Source organism: Ambystoma mexicanum, chromosome 6q, assembly GCF_040938575.1.
Source record: "Ambystoma mexicanum isolate Mex_15411 chromosome 6q, UKY_AmexF1_1, whole genome shotgun sequence".
In the NCBI taxonomy this organism is placed as follows: domain Eukaryota; kingdom Metazoa; phylum Chordata; class Amphibia; order Caudata; family Ambystomatidae; genus Ambystoma; species Ambystoma mexicanum.
In genome coordinates, this window is record NC_090937.1 from 527626881 (window position 1) to 527639073 (window position 12193).

Here is a 12193-nt window from a genome sequence, read left to right on the forward strand (position 1 = left end):
CCTCGTTAGGTTGTATCACTTGACCGGACTGGCGGAGGCTGTGTCATGTCAAACCTTGTGAAACCTGCCATAATGGCAGAGGGCCTTTCATGAGGAAAAACGTAGTTAAAGCGAAATTGCAGCGGGAAGCAATATTCTATGGCCAGATGCCTTCCAGACAAAGACAGAAAAGCAAATAATACAACATTAAATTGGGCAAACATTTGGCGTGTTCCCTTTCTAAACTTCAATTAACCCCAGGTAGTAGTAAGCGGATTGTTGTTCCAAGGAAACAAAGGTGAGTGGAAAAAGGTTGAGGAAATATAACATAATACTGAGTTCAGTTGATTTACTAGTTTATTTTATATGAAATACACTAAAATGTTTTTTTAGATTGCTCAAAAAAAGATGTGGCTTAACCGAGCTGTACAGAATGTTCTCCTAACAAAACTGGTGACTTTAAAAGAAGTGAAAAACATCTCGAATATATCACTGTCAGATTTAAAATAAAATTATCTTCTCGACAAAATTACTGATGGCCAGAATAAGGGCAAGGGGGAGCACCCGCGTTTGTGTTTTACCCAAACATGTTACACAGCTTGGCTCAGACGTGTTAAACAGCAATACTGCTTATTTGTGAAACACTGATTTCTGCCCTGCAGGAGTACAAGGATGAGTTGAGTCTAAAGCACCTACTCATTCATGAACTCAAGCAGCCAATGCTGTGTATATTACATAGACGTTTCACACACTGAGAAATGTACTCCCGTCTAAATATTATTATTTTTCATAATGATAATTTTTCTTGTTGACCACCCATATTTCACAGAGACAGATGAAGTTTGGCCAATGCATTTCAGACCCTCCCGGACCTATATCACACCAATAGGAAACAATTATTTTAATCAAATGTGGCTGTCCAGCTTAAATACCCAAGTAAAGCGATTAGTAGCGGGAAGCACAGCAACTGAAGTTGCAAACAATTGAAACACTAATGCTGATGCTGTACTGCCCTTTACCAATTTCTTTACTTGGGTATTTGAGCTGGGAAGACACTTCTGATTAAACACATCATTTCTGTTGGGGGTTGGTCCTGAACCCCCTAGCGATGTCCGTAAGACCCCAGCAAACACAGACCGACACGGCACCACGTCTGTACTGCTCGGGCTTCCCGGTCGCACTACCGCGGGCAGGAACGCCCCCTTTATTTATACTGCACGCGGCGGCATGCAACGTCACGCCGCCGCATGCGCCTCCCTGAAAAGGGGCAACGTCACACTCCTCCTTTTTCGGGAGGACTACAACAAATACTTTAATACTACCCACTTCAAACTAACCAACTACAATAACACAACACTTTAAACAGTTTCCCTACACACCCCTTTATTAACATCCACCTGGGTCCCCTTACTTAAGAGCCCACAGACTCAGGCTGATCAAATAAATGTCCCAACACATAGCCGCTGAGGTAAGCGGGTTTCCCTCGCCCAGCCCTCTGGGGGTACCTCCCGCCTACCTCCGGCATGGGTCGTCCGTCGACAGGCATCCCCCTGGCAGGGGACTCTGGTGTGCCGGATGGGCCTACTCCGTCATCAGGCACTTCCATTAAGTCCGGTTCATGGGGAGGGTCCGTCCTCGGGTCCCCTAGCTTCTTGAAGAAGATCACATTACGAGTGACTGCCGACCTTCCATCCGAGGTGGTCACCATGGACCCCTTGACAGCTACAACGTCCAGCGGCTCCGGTTCGTATGGAAGGGAGAGCTTTCCTTGGGGGTGTCGGTTTCGAATGAGGACCTCATCGCCTGGCTTCAACCGCTGCGGGCGGAGCCCTCTTCTTATGTTCTCCTGCTCAATCCACACTCGCCGGTCCACCTCTACCTGTTGGTTATCAATCACCCCCGGTTCCTTCTCCCCCAACTCGGGCATCAAACCCCGAGGACAACACTTGAACAGCGCCTAAGCCGGGGCCACTCCCGTAGAAGCATGCGGAGTGGTGCGGTACACCCACAGAAACTGATAGAGGGCTCTCTGGAGGGACTGTCCCTGGGCAATTCTGAAGGTCTTGTTCAGTGTTCTCATAAGCCTTTCGGCTTCTCTGCCCGTGGCCGCAGGGGGGTGTTCTTCCGGTGTTGTACCCTGCAGCTCTCCATCAGTTCCGAGAACCGCTTGCTCTGGAAGGACGCCCCATTGTCAGAGCAAAAGGTGTGGGGGAACCCATGGGCCGCAAACACCTTCTCCACTGCCACCAGCACGTGCTCGAAGGCCACAGACTCCACAAATTCCACCTCGGGGTATCTTGAGTATTCGTCGACGATCACTAGGAAGTGGGTTCCCATCGTTGTCGATCCAAAGTCCACATGGACCACCTCCCAGGGTCGTGTCCCTCGAGGTATCGCCTCTATGGCCGTCTCTCGTTGCAGAGGAGACGTCGCCTGAAACCACACGCAGGCTGCCACAAAATCGTCCATTTTACGCTCCAGTCCAGGGAACCATACCTTCAGCCGTAGCCTGGCCTTGGTCTTTGCCGCGCACTGGTGTCCCTGGTGAGCAAGGGTGATCACATCCTTCACCTTGGACTAGGGGACAACTATCCGGTCATCTCTGAGCAGCAGGCCAGATGCTGAGAATGATAGCTCCACCCTGACCTTCCACAGCTGCTCTAGCCCCGTCTTGGCCTCTTGAGTCCATCCCGCCAGGGACTCCAGCACTGACTTCCAGGAGCCCTGCTGCCTAGAGTGTCTCAGGATTTGGAAACACTCATCTCCAGCTGCTGCTGTTTCGAATTCCTCCAGGGGCATCGCATTCGGTGTGGCTGCCTCCACCACCATGTGAACATGGTCATCAGCCTCTTCAGCACAGGTATCATACCCCTGCCCCCCATGGGCACCCATGTGCCGGGACATGTAGTCCGCCGCATTGTTTGCCCCTGGCTGATACACCAAAGTGACCCCGTACTCCAGGAGAGCGAGCACCCACCGCTCAATCCTCGCCGGTGGCTTAGATGATGACACTGCCAGAATGGGAAGCAGAGGCTTATGGTATGTCACGACAGTCACTGGATGTCCCAGGACATACAGCCTGAAGTGTCTACAGCCCCAGAGCACCGCCAGCGCCTCGCGTTCAATCTGTGAATACCTCTTCTCTGTCTCAGACACCCTCGTCACGACCAATCTGGGTCAACACAGCGCCCAGACCGAATGGGCTGGCGTCTACGATGATTTCCGATGGCAAAGCAGGGTCAAAGAACGCCATGGTGTCCTCGGCCGCAAGCGCACCCTTGATGTCCTCGAACGCCGCCTGCTCCAGCGGGCCCCAGTGCCAGGTGGATTCTTTCTTCGTCTGGGCCCTGAGGGGTTCAGATCTCGAGGCAAGATTTTGAATAAACCGTCCACAGTAAGTGACCATGCCGAGGAAGCTCCTCACATCAGACACCGACTCAGGTGGCTGTGCCTTTTTGATGTCCTGGACTTTCTTGGGATCCGGTGACACACCACCCCTTTGAAAACGAAGCCAAAGAACTCAATGGACGGGTGCAGGAACTCACATTTTTACCTGTGAAGGGTGAGGCCCAGCAACTGCAGTCTCTCGAAAGTCTTTGCCAGCCTCTGCAGGTGGTCCACCTCTATCCTCGCGAACACCAGGATATCATCACTGATGTTCAGGACGCCCTCTAGGTCAGTGAGGGCACCCCGGATGATATTTTGGAAAACCTCTGCTGCAGAGGACACACCGAAGCTAAATCTTTTGTAGTGATAGAGACCACCTGATGGTAGCCCCCCCGTTGGTCCAGCTTAGAAACAAACCGTGCACCCTGCACCTCCACAATGATGTCATCAGTCGTTGGAGTGAGGTGCCTCTCCCTTTTGATGGCTTTGTTCGGCAACCACATATCGACACAGATGCGGACAGAGTCAGGTTCCTTGGGTTTCCTCGCCATGACAGTCGGGGACACCCATGGAGTCGGACCTTCCACCTTCTCAATTATGTTGAGGTTAACAAGATTGTCCAGCTCTTTGTCCCCCAGCTCACGAAGGTGAAAAGGTACCCTGCGGTGTTTCAGGGCGATGGGCTGCACGGACTCATCTATATGCAGCCTCACTGGGTCACCGACCATCTGTCCGATTCCATTGAATAGGGCGGCATACTTGTCAAGCAGGTCATTAATGCCCACCAGGTACACTGAGTAAGCAAAGCTGACAATGCCGAGGGCCTCAGCCGCTGCACAGCTCAACAAGGTGGTTGTGCTTACTGGCGTTACATAGAATCGTGCAGTGATCTGAGAGACATCATGCTCCACCTTCGCCACAAAGGCAACATCCAATGGGATAGGTTTGAGACCCCCAAATGCAAAAATGCAAGCTTTTGGTGTAACCAGCTTGGGAGGCGTGTCCATGGCGTCGTAATGTCCACGGGCCATCATGTTGACTGACGCTCCCGTGTCCAGCAGGACCGGGACTGGTGACTTGTTGACCTCCACCACACACCACAGCTGTCTCCTCTTCTTCCCTTTGAGGGCCCCCACACTGGAGACGAAGACAATGTTCTCTTCCTCCTCTTCGTCTACCTCCTCCACCGGGACATCTTCCTCTCTCTGGTCCACCTGGGCAACATTCGGCGGGCGATTCTGGCGAAGGAACCCGGACCGGGCTGGGACTCTAGTCACCATCACTGGCAGGGCCACCTTGCACACCCGGGAGAAGTGATCAGGCGGCCCGCACCTTCCTCACATCTTTCCCTCCGCTGGGCACTCCATCTGGTGGGGAAGGTCGTACCCACACTTCTGGCTGGACTTGCCAGCTCTTCCAGCTCTATCATGGGGTCCAGAACCAGGTCTTCTGATGCCTCTTCCACCTCGCCGCATGACACACACTTCCTCTGTCTTGACAGCGTGCGACCCAGCTTCCATCCTTGCAGCCCGAGCCTCAGATACCTCATGGCACCGCCCCAGATCAAGGATGCGGGACAACGTGGTGCCGGGCTCCCTCAGGACCTGTCTTCTGAGCTTGCCCGAGGAACACGCCTGGATGAGCATTGTTCTTATCATGTCCTCTGCATCTCCCCATGCACAAGCCAGAGACAGGCGCCTTAGGCGTCCATAAAAGGTGTCCAAGGTTTCATCCTCCTTTTTCCTCGCGGATAGCATCACAAATCGTTCGTAATCCAAGTTGGCAAGGGGCAGAAAATGAGCCTGGAGTGCTGCTTTCGCCGCCGCGTAAGAGCCATCCCCTGGTGGAAGCAACTCAAATATTTCCTGGGCCGAAGGTCACGCCAAGTACAACATGGTTGCTAGCATGCTGTCATCATCCGTCACCTGTGCGGCCCTAAAGTACATGTCGAGGTGGTCAACCCACCTCCTCCACATGGGCCCCAAGCTGCATGGCGGGCCCGAGACGTCAAATTCAGGGATGGGCTGCAGGGCCGCATGGGCTTGTGCTTGGACCATGATAGGATGTGCTGGCTGAGCAACCGGTTGCACCACTGGTGGCGCCTGAGGTACTGGAGCCTGACCTCCTGCTTGAACCTGAGGAGGCTGTTGTAGAGCTGCTGGTTGTCCACCGTCCTGAGGCGGCTGCTGTGGAGCTGCTGGTTGTCCGCCATCCTGGGGCGGCTGCTGTAGAGCTGGTGCTAGCCCACCGTCCTGAGGTGGCTGTGGTTGCACTGCTGGCAGTTCACCGTCTTCATCACTAGTCCCAATCATGGGCTTGAGTGCACAGGCACCCCCAGCGTGGAGTTTGGGGGCCGCAACTCAACCCCCACCACCACAGCACAGTCCAGACACACACATCCAGGCAAATGAAATGTCCAACCTGGGAGCGAAGGAGACGATGGCAGAGTGTCCCCCTTCACAAACAGCCTCATACACAGCCACAGCAGCTGGATGTGATGATGACCAGGATGAAGAGAATGGAAGATCTACAGCTGCAGCAGTCCTTCCTGATGATGAAAGGGATGAAGAGAAATGAAATCCCCAACCTGATGATGAAGAGGATGATGAAGAGTTCACTCCTCAGCTGCTGCAGCACCTTGTAGGCACAGGAGTTCCAAAAATTGAGTCAAGGAGAATTTGGGCTATGCAGGCCCAGCCAGAATACCCCTTCTCCTCACTTGCACTCGACGTAGGAGGCCCAAAATTCAAGAAAAAAACTCAAAAATCGGGCATGGGCATGCAGATATAACTGCCTGCTAGCAGTGTGTCCAAAAATTAGGCCTGGATGCCACTCACCGCTCAAACCGGAGCTCGGTGAAGTTCCACGGCCGAAATTCAAAATGGCCGCCAGCCGCGTGGTCGATGAACGGCCTACGGCATGAAACAAAACGTAAAAATGATCGTTCTATCACCGCCGGGCCCAGGCATCATCCGCACTTCGTCGCCACTGTTGGGGGTTGGTCCTGAACCCCCTAGCGATGCCCGTAAACCCCCAGCAAACACAAACTCACACAACACCACGTTTGTACTGCTCATGCTTCCCGGTCGCACTACCGCGGCCGGGAACAACCCCTTTATTTATACTGCACGCGGCGGCGTGCAACGTCACGCCGCTGCGTGCGCGTCCCTGAAAAGGGGCAGCTCCACAGTTTCTATTGGCCCTTTTATAATTACCACAAGCATATCAGATCATTATGAATAATAAACAATATTTACACGTGAGTACATTCCTCAGTTTGCAAAACCTTATCATGTAATATTACAGCATTAGCTGCTTGAGTGCAACCAATTCTGAGGAATACATCATCAGTCTCTTTCCCAGTTTGATTAAGCATATTGTGCACCATGTTTATTGAAGTGTACCTTCTAATCATGTGTATCTTTTGTGTACTCTCAGAATATTGCTCAACTACACGATGCTGCCCACTTTCTCCCTTCTTAAGTGGCTTGAGAAGACCCCAGAATTGGAGATATCATAAGTGAAGAATAATTTTGGAGATATTGCGTGAACTAATGATAGCACTATATAATGTCTATATAATGTCTGGGCTGAAGCAATGACATGGCTAGGAAATTAAAGCTTTTAGAAAGCTTTTAGAAAGTGTTTATTAATTGTTTTGTTGATAATTTTAAGGTGCATTGACATTTAATTTGATATGTAATGTTGTGTTGTGTGTTTGTGCATTTTATAATATGATGGTAAATGCAATGTGTGAAATAGTTCTTTGAACTAGTAACACATTATGAATAATAAAAAGAAGGGAATATTTCAAAATGTGCCCAAAGAGAACACCAAAGATGGGAAGGTCGTGGAAGAAAGAGTAAGAGGTGAGTGTGTTGGTGTTGTTGAAGGACAAAAGGCAGCACATGCCTCTGGCACTTCAAAGATGGGGTGCTGCAACCAGGGTGCCTGCTTGTCTAATGTCCTTGGATGAAGAATCTCATGGCCAGAAGTTGAAAAGCTCTTCGGAGATCAGGCAGTTAAAGGGCCCCCATATTTTGGTCTGGTGATTCAGGTATATTCAGGTGCTTCTGAGGATTGGGGCTTTTAAGCAAGAGAGGTGATCCACTTGTTGCCACCAGATCATGGGGAAACAGGATTGCAGTGGTTCTATGTGATGATAATAAATACAAAACAGAGGTAATTTATAACGGAACGTTTACAACAAAGGAATACGAATTTTATTTATTTTTTATTTGGGGGGTCTCCTCCCAAGCCCCACATTTACCTATGTTTGTAAACCCACCCTAAACCTCCACACTCATTTTAAACCCTTACCCAATGCCCATATTTAAATACCTCTCTGTTTTATATTCACTATAATCACTAGATACCCATTGCAGTCAATTCCTTTTGGTAATCTGGAGTGACAGAGCATAGCTGTCAGATATGGTGGATCATCAAAGGTGCAGTTGCAGATCTTTGTTCCTGCCAACTGACAGCATGCCATCCAGGAATGCAAGTACAGAGTTAGAGAAGTAAACAACTCGTGTGGCACGGGGGTCTGCTTGTATTGCCCTATGGTGGCAGTGAGTAATTACAGCCCCCAATCACACACTATGCAACATTCGAGAAAACAGGTGGTCAAAAAATATCTGACCATCACTCTAAGCACATCCATACAGCCAGCAGGGACTCAAACACAAAGGAAGAGAATCCAAATTATGACAGACAGACATCGACATATTTCATTCAGAACTGGATTCAGGCTGGCTAAAGTCCCCCATTACTGGGATGCAAGAACCCAGTGAACACATATGTCTCTTCCAGAAAAACACACAAAGAGAGACAGGAATGTCATGCGACCTCTTAGGTCAGTGAGGCAAACAAAGACTTTCTCCATTTTGTGAATTGAAAAGTGGATCAAAATGGACCTCAGTCAGGTCAAATGCTTTCCACACCGTGGCAGTTAGATTGCACAACAGAAAAAGGCATCACCAGCCCAGCCACATGACAATGAGAGAAGGGGTAGTTTCTCATTGACCCTATGGGGTATATTTGGTGTACCCCTGCCATAGAAGCCAAAAGGACTCTTAAGGCAGAGTACAAGCAAAGTGTCATTCTCTCAGTCAGGTCTTGGATTGAACCTAGCTGAGAGGAAAACTACAGTCTAAAAACCAGAAAAACCAGCAAAATGTAGTGGGGCTAGCACATCAGGTAAATGTGGGCTTTCCAAAAAACGTTCAACATCCCCAGTGTGGGAAACTGATTTCTGAATGCAGGAGTATAAGGATGAGTAGAACTTAAAGCACCCACCTAGTCCTTACACATCTACAAACAAAAAGCCAAAACCATCATAAAGGTAAACCAGGCACAATTAAGAGATTAAGGGGGTAATTCATAGAATTTAGCGCACAAGTGGCGCACGCGGCTGGCGCCCAGTGTGCGCGTGCGAATCCCTGCGCCAGCCGCGTGCGCCAAAACCCATTTCCGCGCACAGCGTATTCATGGATTCCAGCTACCAAAACCAGCCGTGGCGCACAGTGGCACAGCAACCCTGCAGCAGCGCCAGTTACGCCCCCAAGAACGCCTCTCGCGCAGGGAAAAGCCATCAAAATCCCCAATCCAGCGCAAAGGGCTGCGCTAACCCTGTTCCAGCACGGCAAGCGGGCTACGTGTATCACTGGAGTGCGCGGGAAGTACCTCACGTCATTTCAGCTGGGTACGTTTATTTCAGGGGTGCGCTTGATGTTCCACACGCGAATGTCCTGGCTACGTGTATTTCGGGGTGCGCGGGAAGTTCCACACGTGATATCAGCAGGGTACGTGTATTCCAGGGGTGCGCTGGATGTTCCACACGCGAATGTCCTGGCTACGTGTATCTTGGGTTGCGCGGAAAGTTTCACACGCGATATCAGCAGGGTACATGTATATCAGGGGTGCGCGGGAAGTTCCACACGCGAATGTCCTGGCTATGTGTATTTCGGGGTGCGTGGGAAGTTTCACACGTGAATGTCCTGGGTACGTGTATCTTGGTGTGCGCGGGAAGTTCCACACGTGATTTCAGCAGGGTACGTGTATTTCAGGGGTGTGCTTGAAGTTCCACACGCGAATGTCCTGGCTATGTGTATTTCGGGGTGCGCGGGAAGTCCACACGCGATATCAGCAGGGTACATGTATATCAGGGTTGCGCGGGAAGTTCCACATGCGAATGTCCTGGCTACGTGTATTTCGGGGTGCGCTGGAAGTTCCACACGCGATATCAGCAGGGTACATGTATATCAGGGGTGCGCGGGAAGTTCCACACGCGAATGTCCTGGCTACGTGTATTTCGGGGTGCGTGGGAAGTTTCACACACGAATGTCCTGGGTACGTGTATCTTGGGGTGCGCGGGAAGTTTCACACGCGAAATCAGCAGGGTACGTGTATTACAGTGGTGCGCGGGGAGCACCACACGTGAATTGCATGTGTGGGTCCTCCCAGGTGTTCCCTCTACACCCTACACGGCCCCTGCAGGTGGCACACACCACAGGGGCCTACCCTGCACATGTCCTGCAGGCACCCCATCCACCATGGCCATGCCCCCCAGCCAACCCACATGTCAACTTGCACTACTGCCCACCAATGCATGTCCCCCTGCACCCCCAGCCACCAGGGGCAGCCTCCACCAGGCCTCCACCCATGTCCAACTCATGTTCCCCTGCACCCCCACCCCCCAGCAGTGCAGGGGCAGCCTCCACCAGGACACCACTCCTGTCCCCTATCACCCCCACCCCCAAGCACTGTGGGGCACCTGCCAGCAGGCCCCCACCCATGTCCAGCTCATGTTCCCCTATCACCCCCACCCCCCAGCACTGTGGGGCACCTGCCAGCAGGCCCCCACTCCTGTCCCCTATCACCCCCACCCCCCAGCACTGTGGGGCACCTGCCAGCAGGCCCCCACCCATGTCCAACTCATGTTCCCCTATCACCCCAACCCCCCAGCACTGTGGGGCACCTGCCAGCAGGCCCCCACCCATGTCCAACTCATGTTCCCCTGCACTCCCACCCCCCAGCACTGTGGGGCACCTGCCAGCAGGCCCCCACCCATGTCCAACTCATGTTCCCCTATCACCCCCACCCCCCAGCACTGTGGGGCACCTGCCAGCAGGCCCCCACTCCTGTCCCCTATCACCCCCACCCCCCAGCACTGTGGGGCACCTGCCAGCAGGCCCCCACCCATGTCCAACTCATGTTTCTCTTTCACCCCCACCCCCAACACTGTGTGCACCTGCCAGCAGGCCCCCACTCCTGTCCCCTATCACCCCCACCCCCCAGCACTGTGGGGTACCTGCCAGCAGGCCCCCACCCATGTCCAACTCATGTTCCCCTATCACCCCCCAGCACTGTGGGGCACCTGCCAGCAGGCCCCCACCCATATCCAACTCATGTTCCCCTGCACCCCCACCCCACAGCACTGTGGGGCATCTGCCAGCAGGCCCCCACCCATGTCCAACTCATGTTACCCAATCACCCCCACCCCCCAGCACTGTGGGGCACCTGCCAGCAGGCCCCACTCCTGTCCCCTATCACCCCCACCCCCCAGCACTGTGGGGCACCTGCCAGCAGGCCCCCACTCCTGTCCAACTCATGTTCCCCTATCACCCCCACCCCCCAGCACTGTGGGGCACCTGCCAGCAGGTCCCCACTCCTGTCCTCTATCACCCCCACCCCCCAGCAATGTGGGGCACCTGCCAGCAGGCCCCCACTCCTGTCCCCTATCACTCCCACCCCCCAACACTGTGGGGCACCTGCCAGCAGGCCCCCACTCCTGTCCCCTATAACCTCCACCCCCAGCACTGTGGGGCACCTGCCAGCAGGCCCTCACCCATGTCCAACTCATGTTCCCCTATCACCCCCACCCCCCAGCACTGTGGGGCACCTGCCAGCAGGCCCCCACTCCTGTCCCCTATCACCCCCACCCCCAGCGCTGTGGGGCACCTGCCAGCAGGCCCCACCCATGTCCAACTCATGTTCCCCTGCACCCCCACCCCCGAGCACTGTGGGGCACCTGCCAGCAGGCCCCCACTCCTGTCCCCTATCACCCCCACCCCCCAGCACTGTGGGGCACCTGCCAGCAGGCCCCCACTCCTGTCCCCTATTACCCCCACCCCCCAGCACTGTGGGGCACCTGCCAGCAGGCCCCCACCCATGTCCAACTCATGTTCCCCTATCACCCCCACCCCCCAGCACTGTGGGGCACCTGCCAGCAGGCCCCCACTGCTGTCTTCTATCACCCCCACCCGCCAGCACTGTGGGGCACCTGCCAGCAGGCCCCCACCCATGTCCAACTCATGTTCCCCTATCACCCCCACCCCCCAGCACTGTGGGGCACCTGCCAGCAGGCCCCCACTCCTGTCCCCTATCACCCCCACCCCCCAGCACTGTGGGGCACCTGCCAGCAGGCCCCCACCCATGTCCAACTCATGTTCCCCTATCACCCCAACCCCTCAGCACTGTGGGGCACCTGCCAGCAGGCCCCCACCCATGTCCAACTCATGTTCCCCTGCACTCCCACCCCCCAGCACTGTGGGGCACCTGCCAGCAGGCCCCCACCCATGTCCAACTCATGTTCCCCTATCACCCCCACCCCCCAGCACTGTGGGGCACCTGCCAGCAGGCCCCCACTCCTGTCCCCTATCACCCCCACCCCCCAGCACTGTGGGGCACCTGCCAGCAGGCCCCCACCCATGTCCAACTCATGTTTCTCTTTCACCCCCACCCCCAGCACTGTGGGGCACCTGCCAGCAGGCCCCCACTCCTGTCCCCTATCACCCCCACCCCCCAGCACTGTGGGGTACCTGCC